Source organism: Pteropus vampyrus, unplaced genomic scaffold (assembly GCF_000151845.1).
Source record: "Pteropus vampyrus isolate Shadow unplaced genomic scaffold, Pvam_2.0 Scaffold122, whole genome shotgun sequence".
NCBI classification, from domain to species: domain Eukaryota; kingdom Metazoa; phylum Chordata; class Mammalia; order Chiroptera; family Pteropodidae; genus Pteropus; species Pteropus vampyrus.
The window spans coordinates 196441-211097 of NW_011888903.1; the positions used below are offsets into that span (position 1 = coordinate 196441).

Here is a 14657-nt window from a genome sequence, read left to right on the forward strand (position 1 = left end):
TGTAAAACCTTATCTTTGGGGAGAGATGGAATAATAAAGGGAAAAGAAAATATCTTAGTAGTTATGAATTTTTATATTTGCCTTTATCTATAATTAGATTTAGGTGATATCATAACTCCTGATCTATTTAGTTAGAAGTCAAACTAATCGCCCCTGTTGTTGATTACATAGCTAAATTGATCAAAGTTTTGACAAATTTAAAAATCTATGAGCTTAGAAATTCTATATAGAGCTTTGTCCATGAGCTTCTTTGAGTGCTGCTTTGGTTTTTTTGAAGCCCACCAGCCTAATTTACTTTGATGTTAATTTGCAATAATCTATGATTTTACTTATGTTCAGTAGGAAACAGTATAGCCTAGCTGTCAGTATAGCTGGCTGCCAGCTGCCTTTTTTTAGCTAAGTGGGGAAGGAAAATACAGCCTGGCTTTGATTGACATTGGAGGGAAAAAAAAAACTCTTAAGTAGAATGGCTATTTGCCTGTTGTACCAATTGGAAATACCATGACGAAACCTAACGGGAGTTTATTTTGTATACATACACACGTACATACATATATAATGTATGTATATATGCATATACATAAAATATACACATGTGTATATGTAGATATTCAGAATTTTGCTGAAGTATATACTTCAGAATTTTTATATGAATTGCTGCTTCATCTATTAAAATAAAATCTCTTGGAGTTTCTTGATATACATGGACAGTGGGTCTCAACTTTCAAACCAGCAACATCAGCATCATATCAAATTTGTTAGAAATGGAAATTCTCAGATCCCACTCTGGACCTTCTGACTCAGGAACTTTAAGAGTGGGGCTCAGGTACCTGTATTTTGCCAAGTGCTCTAGATGATTTGAGAACCATTGCATGAAGATAAGCATGGCCACATTTTCCTTATCTCAATTAAGAACTTTTAGGATGAGAAAAATTCTTTTAAAAAATCAAGATATAATTGACATATAACATATTAGTTTCAAGTTTCTAACATAATGATTCGATATTTATGTATATTGCGAAATGATCACGATAAGCCTGTATGATCACTGCACATAATTAACACATTTTTTCCCTTGTGATGAGAACTATTAAGATCTACTTTCTTAGCAACTTTCAACTATACATTATAGTATTATTAGCTACATCACCATGCTGTACATTACATCCTAAGAACTTACATATTTTATAACCTGAAGTTTGTAGCTTGTTATGCGCTTGACCTATTTCACCCACCCCTGACTCCCCTCTCTAGCTACTACCAACCTATTCTTTGTATCTATGAGTTGTTCTTTTGTTTTGTTTTGTTTACATTCCACATAAAAATGAGATCACACAGTATTTGTGAAAATGTGTTTAAAGTCATTGTTATACGTTAGCATTGGACAATTTAATCAGTGTAGGGGCGTTCAAAAATTGTTACTCAATTTCAAGACTAGATGAGGAAGGAATTTATGGGAGGAATTCGCAGATCTGAGAGAGCATAACTTTAGGCAGTGCATTTTTCTTTTTCTCATAGAATCTTGGGCTGTAATCGGCACAAAAAGGTCATGGAAGATGATTTAATGTCTATTCGGATATGTATTTTTCAAAATAGTACATAAAATTTTGTTTCCTTTCAAATGGACTTTAGTTTTTAGAGCAGTTTTGGGTTCACGGCAAAACTAAGCAGAAAGTACAGAGAGTTCCCATGTACCCCTCCCCAACACATGCACAGACTCTCCATTATCAGTGTCTTGCACTAAAGGGGTACATTAGTTGCAACTGATGAATCTACATTGACACATCATTATCATCTAAACTCTACAGTTAACATCAGGTCAAATTTTAAGAAATTATAAATAATATATTAATATTTAAAATGAATCTTTCTTTATTGCTACTATATAACATAGTTTTCTAGATAAATTATATGTATTTTCTCCCAAGGGAAAACATTTCATTAAGTTTGCATAAAATTATTTAGAAAATAAGTCTACCGAGACCATATAAAAGCTCGATAAACTTATCCTCCAGAACTATTATTTTAAAATATTTTTATACTAGTTACAAAATTTGGGGTCTAAAACATAACTTGGATTTCATTTTGGTAAGGGAAGAATTCTAAGAGTTGGAGTTGTCATGAGTCATAATTTAGATTTATTTGTCCAACTTTATAAGCAGAAGTAGGAGTTGTCTCTTAGTCAGATTCAAGAAAATTTCTCTTAATTTGAAACAGTATTCTGATACATTTTCGTGCCCTATATTTGAAAGGATTAAGTTTTCTGAAGTATGTTTTAGCCATATATTAAATATTTTTCTGTGCTTTCATGAAAATTAATTTCAATAGTGAGCTTTAGAATAAAGTCATTTTATTCCTAATTTAACTTAGTTTTTTAACTTAGTTTTTACATATCAATATGTTATTTAATCATTTTATTTTCTTCTCATGGAATTTATGAATAATAATTAAATGCTTTAATTAGAAACTGAACCTTCATTCCAAACATGAAGCCATAACTTGATAGCATTTCATATTGTATGGCTGGGCAACTGCAGATTTACTAAAATGCTTTTTTTCTTTCCAGAGTGTTGTTATAGATTTTCTCAATTCTAGACTTCAACAGTACAGAATATTTCTACATCGATGTGCTCTTTTTTCCAACAACCTTTCCTTTGCATTAATTATACTAAAATGATTAATAAACATTTAGTCGCTTGCAGTGTTTTTTGTTTTTTGTTTTTTGGTTTCCAGCCATTCTTGTTTATAATGTTGAAAATGTTCTCTTATATAGGCTCCTTTGAATCTTTTCAGAAAAAAATCAAGGTGTATATAAACAAACCATAAAAAGGGAGTAGATAAGATAGGAGAGCTCCATAACTGAAGAACGTTAAGCATAAGAAGGCAGCAAATTATGCTATCAGTGTGCAGCAGGAGTCGGAAGAATTCTCCCAGGCTTTCAGAATCAGAGAATCAGGTTCTGCTTCCTTGGGCAAATGAACAGGTTTAGGGATAGAAAGGAAGGCAGGCATTGAAGGACTTTTATCCTGGAGTTGAATTCATGGTTGCCTCTCAGAAAGAACCACTAGGATTTTTTTCTACCTGGGGCTCATGCCATTTCCTTTGCATGAAATGAAACCTACAATCCTATCTGATGAATCAAATCACAATTTCTTCCTGAGTCAAAGACAACTGAACACAGGCTGGTGATCGAGAAGTGACAAGTGCCTGGTGCAGAGCTGCATCTACTAGAAATACTCCACACAGGATGGTGACCAACCAATCCCAAAGATCCTATCTTGGAACCTCTGAATAGGAGCTGAACAGAAAGAGACAGATGGCATTTGGAGGGATGTTGAACTGTTTTTCTGGGTGTCTCATGAAGGCTGCTGGCCTGGGAATTGTGTGCCTGTTGCTAAGAAGATGATTTTTTGCATGATCTACATTCTGTGTGTCAACCAATGGTCATTGGTACCAATTCAATTCAAGTAGAAATCCCAAAGTTGGGAAACACTGAAGAAGGAAACTTTATTCAGTGTAAACAGCTCAATCAAGATACAGCATGGAGCATCAGCTCAATAGTGTTACAACTCAATTAAGCAGTGCAGCTGTGGACAGCATAGATGAGCGGAGGCCCTTCAGCCCAGGCCCCTCTCCAGCAAAATTGCTCTGTTCCATTCCTGTCTGCCCTTCCCTCATCTGGTGAGAATTGGTGTTTTAGCTCCAGCTGGGGAAATGCAGTTTTTGTTCTTTGGTCGAAAGGAAAACTAATTTTTGAGCCAGAGAGGAGCTGACTTATATAGAAAGATGTACCTGACCCTGGTCTCTGATTGGTTCATCCTCATGCATATGAGGACTCCAAATCCTCACAGTTTGATTAGTCCAAAAAGCACTGCCCTGATTGGTCGGAGTAGAGCTGAACTGATTGGTCAGTAAAGATGCCTGGAGATATAACTGCATGGCTCCGATTGGATGGGGGAAGTCTCAGTCTTATTAGTTGAAATAGGATTCCAGGAACTCCTTTTTAAGGATTAGCTCAGATGGCTGCAACACAGTGCAGGCAGGCAGTTCAATGCTGTAGGCAGGTAGTTCAGTGCAGGCTTCTCTCTAAAGTGTGGCTTGTGTGAGAGGCCCCTGTTTAGAAATGGCTGCTAGTCTCTCTGTCTTTAAATTTGAGTCCAGTTAGCCACCAGGAACCCTTTTTGGTAGGTATCTTCTTTCTCAGGGTCAAAATCTGGTAGCTTTTGAAAAATCCCATATTACTGAACATAGTTGCATATGCCTCTTCCTTATAAAGAGCTTTAGTGTAATAAAACTAGTATTACAGACAGATAAGCTTGAAACATAGTTTGAGAGGAGGTTTTAGAGGAACTTGAGGGCCAGGCTAATGAACTTGAAATGTGTGTAGAGAGAAAATGGTGCACCAGTGACAGTCTCCCTCAACCCCAACATTTTAAGGTGTTGGTTAGGCTGTGTGATGTAACCAGACTAGCTTATGACTTATTAAACGAGGTGTATACTTTTTGAAGATTATCAACCTACAATGATATTTGATTACTTAGTGCATTCCATCCCATTAATATAGTGGACTTCATTGTGCATCAACAAAGTTGCCATAGACTTGGCTTTACTGCAGCTATCGAAACCATGTGAATATTTCATAATAGTCAAGGTAGTGGTGTGTTAAATATTAAAAAAAGGACAATGCTAAAAAGTTATGCCTGAAAGGGTTATGTGGTCAGGAACACACCAACAAAGTCTGGACACAAACCGGGGCATTCTCTGCCTCTGGCTCTGTCCGCTGCTGGCCTTTCCTCATTATCACACACTGGGAGCAGTTTGAGGAGGTGGTGGCTGGGAGGACCTGCATTGTTATAGTATGTAATGTGCTAGGATAACCTGTTTACTAATATTTGAGTAGTTCCTTCTGTGAAATAAAAAAAACAAATTCAGATTTGGATAAGGAGAGATTTTGTTTGAAAAGATTACCGCAGTGGGGAGGATGCTCTGGCATCAGACGTCAAGGAGAAAGGGCTTTTTATCATAGGAAGGAGAAAGCACATAAACTGGGTTGTGAGGAATGGAATGAGCAGGTAAGTGGGTATTTTGTCCTGATTGGTCAACGGGAACAAGCAGTTCGGCTAATAATTTATGAGACAAAGAATGGGAACATGTAGACTCTGTGTCTGGCCTTGGCATAAGTAGAAAAAAGAGGTTTCCCTGAGTTTCAGGATTTAAGTCATAGGGGTACAGGTACTTCTTTGCAGTGAGCCATTTCCTGGAACACAAAAGGGTAGGGAGATTTCTTTTCTTTCTTTTTTCCTTTTTTTGGATATTAAATTTATTTTAATAACATTACTTTTGACAACTATTTGCAAATGTATTTAAAGGTACTTTTAACTCCATTACCAATTGGGTGCTGAAACCAGCCTTGCCAGAAAGTGAGCAAAACTGTTTGCAAATCCCACCATTATATTACACTGTTTTGGGAAAAATAATTATTAACTTTTTTATTGTACACCTGTACATTGGTTTAGATTGAATAGCTCAAATTAAACAAATATAGAGAGACTTCACATATACAAACATTATACTGTGTAGGTATAGTTCATCTTTTTTAAAAGGATAAAATTTTAAAGTTTGATTTTGCATGAATAACCCAAATCTATTACTTACTTCCTTAATCCCAAAGTGTTACTTGCCTGGCTCCATAGTGTCCTCTCACAAGGGGGATCTTAACTGTTGCTGTTTTCCAGGAGCACAAGGCTGAAGTGAATTCAACATTGTCACTTTATTTATACCAAAGGTATATTTCTGGCATTACATGAATCAGCCAGTTCAAATCAACAGTTCTTGAGCACCTATACTGTGCTGAGCACATGGTTAGAGGCAAAAATGAATAAACAAACCAAGTCATCCAACATTCAGACCTTTGTCTCCGGGTCTGAATCTAGAGATCAGACTGGCTCTAAGAAAACCCTGAGGAGGTACTGACAGATGCAGTAGACCCAGAGACTGTGTTTAAGTGTATCCAAGGGTCAAAATATTTGGATCCTGGGCAGCCTTGCTTGTTCCTTCTTTTCTGAAGACCCCTTTCTTCTTATATATGTACTACTTGAAGAAGAAGAAACAGGATCCACATTTCTGGTTAAATCTTGGGGCATTAAGCATTTTCACAGTAGATAGTAGAACAGATGTGCCCTTAGCATAATTTTAAGAAAATTATTTAAGTTTTATTTTCTGCACCTAATTTGAAAATATTGACTTATGACTAAATGCGTAACTCTTTTCACAGCCCTAGCAAGACCATGACTGACTAATAGTAGACATTTATGTTGTTTCAGTAGCTAGAGCAGAGCCAACCTGTGATAACTTTGTCAATTACAGTGGACTCATTAATCGATGTGTAAGTTGGAGACTTGAATGTCAGTAATATCACATAAATAAATGATAGTGTTGGAGTGTGTATTTTGGTTATGACACAAATTCTGAGGTCGTGATCCTCTTTGAGTTCCTCATGGCAACTGAAATATTGAGTTATTGCTCTCAGGAAAGTTTGCCTTTCCTGAGATGATTTGGTCAGGGACTTGCTAATCAACCAAACAGTCATTTCAAACAACTGTTTTAATTGATTTTAAACTCAAAGGATCTTCCTGATACCAAAAAAAAAAAAAACAAAAAACAAAAAACAAAAAACAAAAAAACAAAACCCAAAACCTCGTTTATTCAGAATTTAAAAAGTCACCTTTATCTTTACAATATCCAAATACTACATCTGTACATAAATATGAATATGTGGTTATTTTGTGTTCATAGGAATTATCGTAATCCTAGACATCCTAGCTTTAAAAGTTAAATTCATTTTAGTCTATTTTAATCTTATCAGTTGTGAAGAGTTTTTTGTTCATATAAATGCTACCAGGAGTCCAAAGCATTCAGCCTAGGCTTTTTCAATCCAGTAAACAGCTTTTGCTTTTCAGTGGGAACCACAGAGGGAAACTCATGGGTACCAATGAAGTGCCAGTCTAAGATAAAAATTTCTTTGAAATCTTGTATTTAATCTTAAAATGATTCTCTTTTTATTCTACTTTACAATTTATTAATAGTTTTTTGATATAAAAATAATAAATTACTTTTCTTAAAGAATAATAGTTAAGATTCTTCAGGGATATTGGCTGGGTTTATGCTATGGCTTTGAGTGCACACTGGTACCTGGTTCAAGGAGCTGTGTATACTTCAAATTAAGTAGGGATCTATGTCATCTGAAAACAGGAGAGAGGAAGTGGGCTGGCAGAAGAAGAACTGGATCAGGATTTTCAAGTTCAAGTGCCTGCAGGTTACCAGGAAGATGAAAGTAGTGTAGAACAGGGGTCCCCAACTCCCAGGCTGTGGACCGGTACCAGTCCGTGGCCTGTTAGGAACCAGGCCGCACAGTAGGAGGTGAGTGGCTGTCGAGCAAATCTTTATCTGTATTTGTAACCACTCCCCAGCGCTGGCGTCACCACCTCAGCTCCACCTCAGATCATCAGGCATTAGATTCTCATAGGATCACCGGTACCTGTTGCCAAAAAGGTTGGAGACTGCTAGGGTAGAAAGTGGCCTCAGTGTCACAGATTCGGGGTATGCTGGCCACTGGAGGATGCGTGCTTCTCCACAAGGGTAAGCTGCTGGAGAAAATTGCTGCCATGTGACATGTGAGCCTAGTCCTGCCAGTTGAAAAAGAATAGGCAATGTAGGTTGGTTGTTATAAGAAATCTTATGTCAGCTTGGGATTTGATCAGGATTTTTAAAAAAGAATAGGCAATGTAGGTTGTCATAAGAAATCTTATGTCAGCTTGGAATTTGATCAGGAAAACAGAAGCCATTTTATCTGTTTAAGTAAGGGAATTTTAGTTTACCCCACTTGAGAAAGATATGAGCAAAAGAAGTTCTTACAGATGCCACAGTTCTCCATATTTGGTACCAAGGTGCATTCAGGCAGCCTTGGCTCCTCTCTGACCCCTCTGAGAACCTCTAGCTGTCACTCAGTTGGCAGCCCCAATGTTCCATGAGCCTGAAAAAGCCAGTGTCCACTGTCTGCAGCCTTGAAGTGGGAAATTCTCAGGGGCCCGAGGGAGACTGCTGAGCCCTTCATGTTTTCCCTGCGACCTATGTGCCTTGTGTATATGTTTGCAGCTGCTCTGGAAGCACCTCAGCTTCTCTTCCCTCCCCTATCCAATTAGTGCATCTCATGGCAGAGTCTAACACAGAAGCACATGCAGTAGAAGATTCTGGGCAGAGTAGTCCTGGCCTTCCCTTGGTATGGAGAGACAGCGTTAGATGGGGGTGGCAGTGATGTAAAATGGACCACAGACAATCCAGCCCACTCCTGGATTTTGTGTTTTGGCAAATAATTCAAATTTAAAATGTTGTGTTGGTCAACACAGTGTGTTCCAAAGAAAACACATGTGTGGGCCAGTGGTGCCTATGGTCAGCTGGACAGGAGGAATGGCAGGAAGCACAGGACCCAGGACAGGGTATAAAGGCATCAGGAGGCAGGGCTGGTTTAGAAGATATAGCAAGGCATCAAGCCATCCTGATTGAATTAAGAATTTGGCCAAGGCTGGCTTCTTGAATCCATTTTGCTCCGCTCTCTCTAACTCCCACTGTCTCTGAGAAATAGTGGCGCAACTAACATTTTCCCATCTCTGTGATTTCTGTTCATTTGAAGAAAGGCCCAGCTGCTAGAATGTGGTGGAGGGTCATGTCTTAGCATAGAATGGCAATCTTCCTATTTTCTTGCTAAATAAAAGGATATTTTTGTAGAAGAGATATAATTGAGATTTAGATTTTAGGAGATTTTATGTTTATTAGAAAAGTGGAATGGAAGGCTGAAGTTCCGGAGCCGGAGTCTTGGGAAAAAAAAGCCTTGCAGCTCTTATGACCACGTCACCTTCCCTCCATGGTGTCGATAGATTGGGAAGGAGCCTCGTCTCAGGACTTAGGCTGTAAAAATAGTAACTTCGTCTCAATTCTAGCCATTGACATTTCTTTCCAACTTCTAACTTAAAAAAAAATTGCTTTGTTCAACTTTAGATGCCAAAAAGTCAAACTCAGCTAGAAATTTAGCGACAGAAATGCAGGGGAGGGAGGGTCTGCAAACTAAAACTTCTGCATCTCGTTGTATCATGATTGACAAAAGCACACAGCTTTTTATTTCTTGGTATTAAATTTGTTGTTTCCAGCTACATCTCGAAACAGAGCTCGCCCCCTTCCCCACTGCCTACACACCTGCCAAATAAATCACCTCAGCAGGGACACTAAAATACATGCTGTGTACAGTGATTTTCATTACACAGAGATGCACTAATGCCGTTTACTTCAGCAATACCTCTGGCCAGAAAAGTTTTTGACCCTCCTAAAGATCCACGTGGACCCCAAGTGCTAATGAAACTTCCAGCTGCTGGGGCGTGAGATGGCTGGCTTGGCGGACTGTTGGAGATGTGGTTTGTGAGCTGTGCAGATAGTTTATTTGGTGTCGTTGCTGTTCCCCTGGCATGATGTCACCTTTTCCCAGGTCCCTAAAGGCAGGGTGCCTCTGGCAGTGCAGATAGGGTGGGCCAACAGGTCATCCCACCTTGGTGGGTCTGTGCTGTGTCCAAGGACAGGGTACCTTAGTCTGTTAAAAATTTCTTGGAAAGAGTTCCCATGCAGGACAAAATTCACAAGACTCTGTAACACTTCGGCTGGTGATATTCATCTTTTTACTGATATACTGGAGGGCAGTGTGGTACAGCAGAAAGAGCGCTGGTCTTCAGCTTGCTAGTTCTGTACTCCTTGTCACTTAGCAGCTGTTATGTGGCCATTAACCCTTGGTGCCTAAACCTGCATCGAAAATGGGGCAAACAAGACCTGCCGCACTGGTCGTTGTGAAAATAAAATTAGATAACTTATGTGAAAATACGTTTTAAATGAAAATTAAGTCTCAGTTATTACTCTTGCACTTTTAACACCTTTTCCTGCTCAGCACTTTGATTTTCCCTTCTGAAATTCTGCAGGTCTGGCTGTTTTTTAGAATCAAGATTTTGTGATTTTTATTTGAGGCTACAGATCTAAGTGTGTATGGTAAATGTGTAGCATTCTGTTCTATATTCTTCTGTGAACATTGATATGCTGGAATTGGAGTTTCAATGAGAACATTACCTAAGTTATTTCAGTGGCAAAGAATTGGTCCCAAGTTTTCTATTAAGTTATTTTCTAATAATGTAATAAATACTAGTGAATGTGAATTCTGTGGCTTTTGTGTTTTTGTGGAACCCAGTTGTTTGATTTTCTTTCACATCTACTCATGGATTAAATCAGAGCAACTTAATATAAAGGACATAAGTTTAATAATGTATATTGTACACTGGAAGCCACTGTCAAACTGCGAACGTGTATTCTGAATTTATATCATTTAGCAGAAACTATGAGAGAGGATTTGTTTTCCTTTGCTTCTGGCTTTAGTATTAACTTTCACAATTAAATGATAGTTTAGCCCCTCTCATCCAAACAAAAAGTTACCTTATGATTGATTGATCGAAATATAAGGCGAAATCAAAGGAATTTTTAGCGAATTCCCCACAATTTAGGCAGGGCCAAGGTTTAAACTCACTAATATGAAACTTGAGTCTCCGTGATTTTGAATATTCTACAATGCCATTGTTCAGAAAAATGTCTATGAAAAGAATTGGTAACTATTGCCCAGTAAACCACATAATATTATGCATAACATTTTATAGATTTCTTTTGAAAAAACTAACTCAACTGAGTTTTTGACTGCTTTACTTTGGAGAAGCAGAAACATATTTTCTTACCTACTAGATTCTCATATATTATTTTACTCAAATACTTAAATATTATCTGTTTATTTTTAGTTTAATTTTTCCCTCAGAATTCCTGAAGGTCAATAATCTAATAACATCTCCCGGCATATTTTATCATCTTTGAGAACAAAGTAAGCTTATGATACTATTTTGTGATCGAATGATAATAGCAAATACCTTCACTCTGTGTATTATGTTCTAAACCCTTCACATACTATTGATGTGGTCCTCTTCTCCTCCCTTAGAAATATGATTTATCTTTAACATAATTCAGATAGATAGCATTTTTATCCACCCCACCACCACCCAAAAAAGGTGTACAAAGTTAAAACTATTGAGTTCAGAGGGCAAAGCCACTGGGAAGTCAACCAAAAATGGTTTTTGTCAAACTAAAAGTTTGCCTTGTTCCTAGAACTCTCCCTTGGGGTCCATCTTCTCAGGGCTGAGGACACTCCCTGAGATGCTACTCTAAGCAGCATTGCATTGGCTTCTTCCAGTCCTTGGGACCTGCAGCCTGTCATGGAACAGTATTTAGGAGTGACTTACCATGGAAGCCATTTCTAAGGCATTCCTTCTCTCTGATGTTTTAAGGAAAGTTGTACTGGTGTCTTCTCAAAATTTATTGTGAAAGCAGTCCTTGTACTCACCTTCAGTATACTTCACCTATAAAAGAGAAGAAGCTTGATTATGGCCCCATGGTTGAATGGTCATGAGGAGATGGCCTTTTGAGAAAAAATGACTGCCATGCAAGTTTTGGCCTAAAGCAGCATTCTCCAGATATGTTTAGGCACAGTGACCAAAAGACATTTTAAAAATTTGTTCATGAATAACTTTTTCTCCCAGGTGCCAAAAAATGAAACTAGAACTTTTAAAATAAACACAAGGCTTTGGTGCTTTTGAGAAGCCCTCAGCCCAACCTAATCAGTCAGATAACTCTATAGCAGAGGGACTAGATGTTCGGGAATATGTGCGGTCTATAAAAACATAATTTTTATGCAGTTACAGAACTTTACAGTCAAACTTCAAGAAGCACTTGCATTCAGTAAAATACTCCCTAGTTCAGGCTGTTGCAGGACTTGTGAAGCTGTAATTCTTTTTTGTGGCTTCTTTCAGACTTCTGTGGGATTATCTGGGTCATACTCAAGCACTGTGGGGGTGAGTATATCCATTTTGTCAGACCTCACACCTAAAGCTCCTGAGGCTGTAAAAAAGCCAAAGAGACTGAGATAAAACTGTGCTGGAGACACTTGGGAAGTAGTGGTTCTAAGTGTGGAAGCATGTTATGATGATGAAGATGTTAAGTACTGGTGTGAGTTTCTGAGTCAAGCTATGAATTATAGATCCGTAGAGCAGTTTACAAATGCAGCATATTCTTATCAACTTGGAATAGCTTAGTTTCTGTCTGGTCCACAGGCTAGAAGAAGAATTCTGATTTTCAAGTTCTCTTCTACTCAGCTGTCAAACGGGAGATGTGAATCTATTTTGGCTCGCAGTGTTTTGACTCAGAACTATAGTTTTGGTTGCAAGTTTCAGAACCAAAACAAAAGCTTAATTAAAAAACATAGGCAATTTATTCTTCAATCATGGCAAGGCCTAGGGTCCAATTTTACTTCTTTTTCTCCATTCCTTGGTCTTACTTTCTTCTGTATTGTCATTTTTAGTCAAGCTGTTTCTTGCCAAATGGTGGTTCCACACTAATAGACTTAGAGCTAGTGATCCCTATGAGGAGAATAGCTTTTTTTCTACTAGCTCTAACAAAACTCCCAGAGACAATGCTTAATGGTCTTGCTGGGATCCCAGTACAAATCATTGTGTTTGGGTGGGAGTGGAAGGGGGTGGGGAAGGACCTCATTGGCCAAACCAGGTAGGTCATAGCTAGTACTAGAGGGTATGGTTCTTAACTATGTAAATTGTATTGAAGGAGCGTGCTCCACAGAAGGATGAGGTACAGTTGTGCAACAGTGACATACCAACCCAAGACCTCAGTGGATGCAAAAACAAAGGGTAGTTTCTTGCTGGCTCTACATATTCACTGCAGTTTAGCTGCAGACCTGCCCTGAAGCTTCTTTTATGTGGGCCAGGGTGATGGGCCACCCATAACTGGATATTGCCAGCCTCATGGCAGAGGGCGAGAAAAGGTAGCCTACTGCATAGTAGCTTTTAAAAATTCTGCTCAAAAGTGGCACTCCTCTCTTATATGGCTGGTCAGGCAAGTCATGAGGTCAAGCCCGGTGTCAGTGCAATGGGTCATGTGATTCTCCTGCAGTAGGGCCCTATGGGGCTGCAGCTCAGATTGGAAAGGCAGTCAAAAATGGCATCCAGATGTGCTCAAGTGTCTGAGAGATGCTCCTCCACATGCCCTGGAGTATTGGGCTAAATGGTGCAGATGCACAGCAGACTCTTCAGCCACTGTCAGTTATGGGGTCCACCTTTGAAGAGCATTTAGACCAAGTGGAGTGTGGTGATCACAAAGAGTGAAAGTACATGGGACCTTGTCAGGAAAGGAGCAATTTAAGATGGGGGATAGCTAGCTGTGGAAAAACTGGTGAGCATTGCCTCTAGACATCTGAAGGGCTCCCATAACCAAGATGGAGTTGACTTGCCTTCTGAGACCTGGGTCAGGTGATGAGAAAGAAGGTTGCAGACATGTAGGATCAGTAAAAAAAAAATGAACTTTTACCATTTAAAGCTATTCCAAGAAGCAGTATTATCTTGGAAAATCCTCTTCCTAAAGGAGTCTGGTGGGTAGAAGGGATTCAAGAATAGAGCAGGGATTTAAGCTAGATGTTTTTTAGGGACCTTCATACTGAAAAGATTTTTCTCTGATCCATGGTGATTATTAAGCTTCATGAGCACTTGTTCAGAACTTGAAAGGCCGAGAACAGAACTTTTGTAGTACATGCCAAGTACCGTGAAGTTTATTTCCTGTGACTAGCAACTTATACTCACCAATGAGTTCACTTGCCTTTATGCAGAACTTTTCTTTCTGGAACTACTCTAATTGGGTCCTGAGAGCCTCCTGATGCAGAAGGAAAGCTGTGAGAATGGAGGGGTTGGCATTTTCTGTGTACGGGTAACTAGATTCAGAGCAGTTATACGATTCCTTCTAAGTCAAAAACCCAGCATGGATGTTTGTTTTACTCAGATTTTTCTTCTTAATACCAGAAATATTGTCAGTTGCTCTCAGCAAATGGCTGTTTGAGGAAAGAGGATTCTCTAAATAAGTGCTGTGGGAGCCAAAAAGCACTGGCAATGACCTTGGAGATTTGTGTATTATAAATTAGGACACAAAGACTCATGGAGGCAAAGAAGCCTACTGATCCACCAGCTGGTTAGTTCCAGAGTCAAACTGAACCCTCAGCCACCTGACACAGCTATTGCTGTTTTAACTCCTATCATCTATCAGTGACCTAGAGATGTTATATCTAGGTCTAGTGAATCACATCAAAGGTGACCTCTTTTCACTACTTTCTTCCATGGTTCCTAATTACATTTATATTTCAGTGAGAAAGTTCTAGATGTTTGTAGTGGTGAGATAATTATATGTATAATTTGAACACAATCCCCCGTTATTGTTTAGAGTAAGAAGAACAAAGGGTTCCATTTTGTCACAAAAAGGTCCACAAGGATTTTCTTGATTCCAAGTTACAGCTGTCTATCTCAGACTACTTTAGACAAAGAGAAGAAAGTTCTGGAATATTATGTAATTGCAGGAGGATTGGGAATACTGTTGACATCAGGAAAATTAGAACCAGGAATTCCAATATTCCCGGTTCACCCTTTTACTTTGCATCTTCTCTATTCTCTTACCTCAAACCAGTGTCCTTCATTTGC

The 14657-nt window shown here is 38.6% G+C and overlaps 1 protein-coding gene across 1 annotated transcript in view; it reads left to right on the forward strand.

The window, feature by feature from the left end:
* Positions 1–14657, forward strand: part of PIEZO2 (piezo type mechanosensitive ion channel component 2) — a 383378-nt gene that overhangs the window by 27600 nt on the left and 341121 nt on the right. The window lies entirely within an intron of this gene.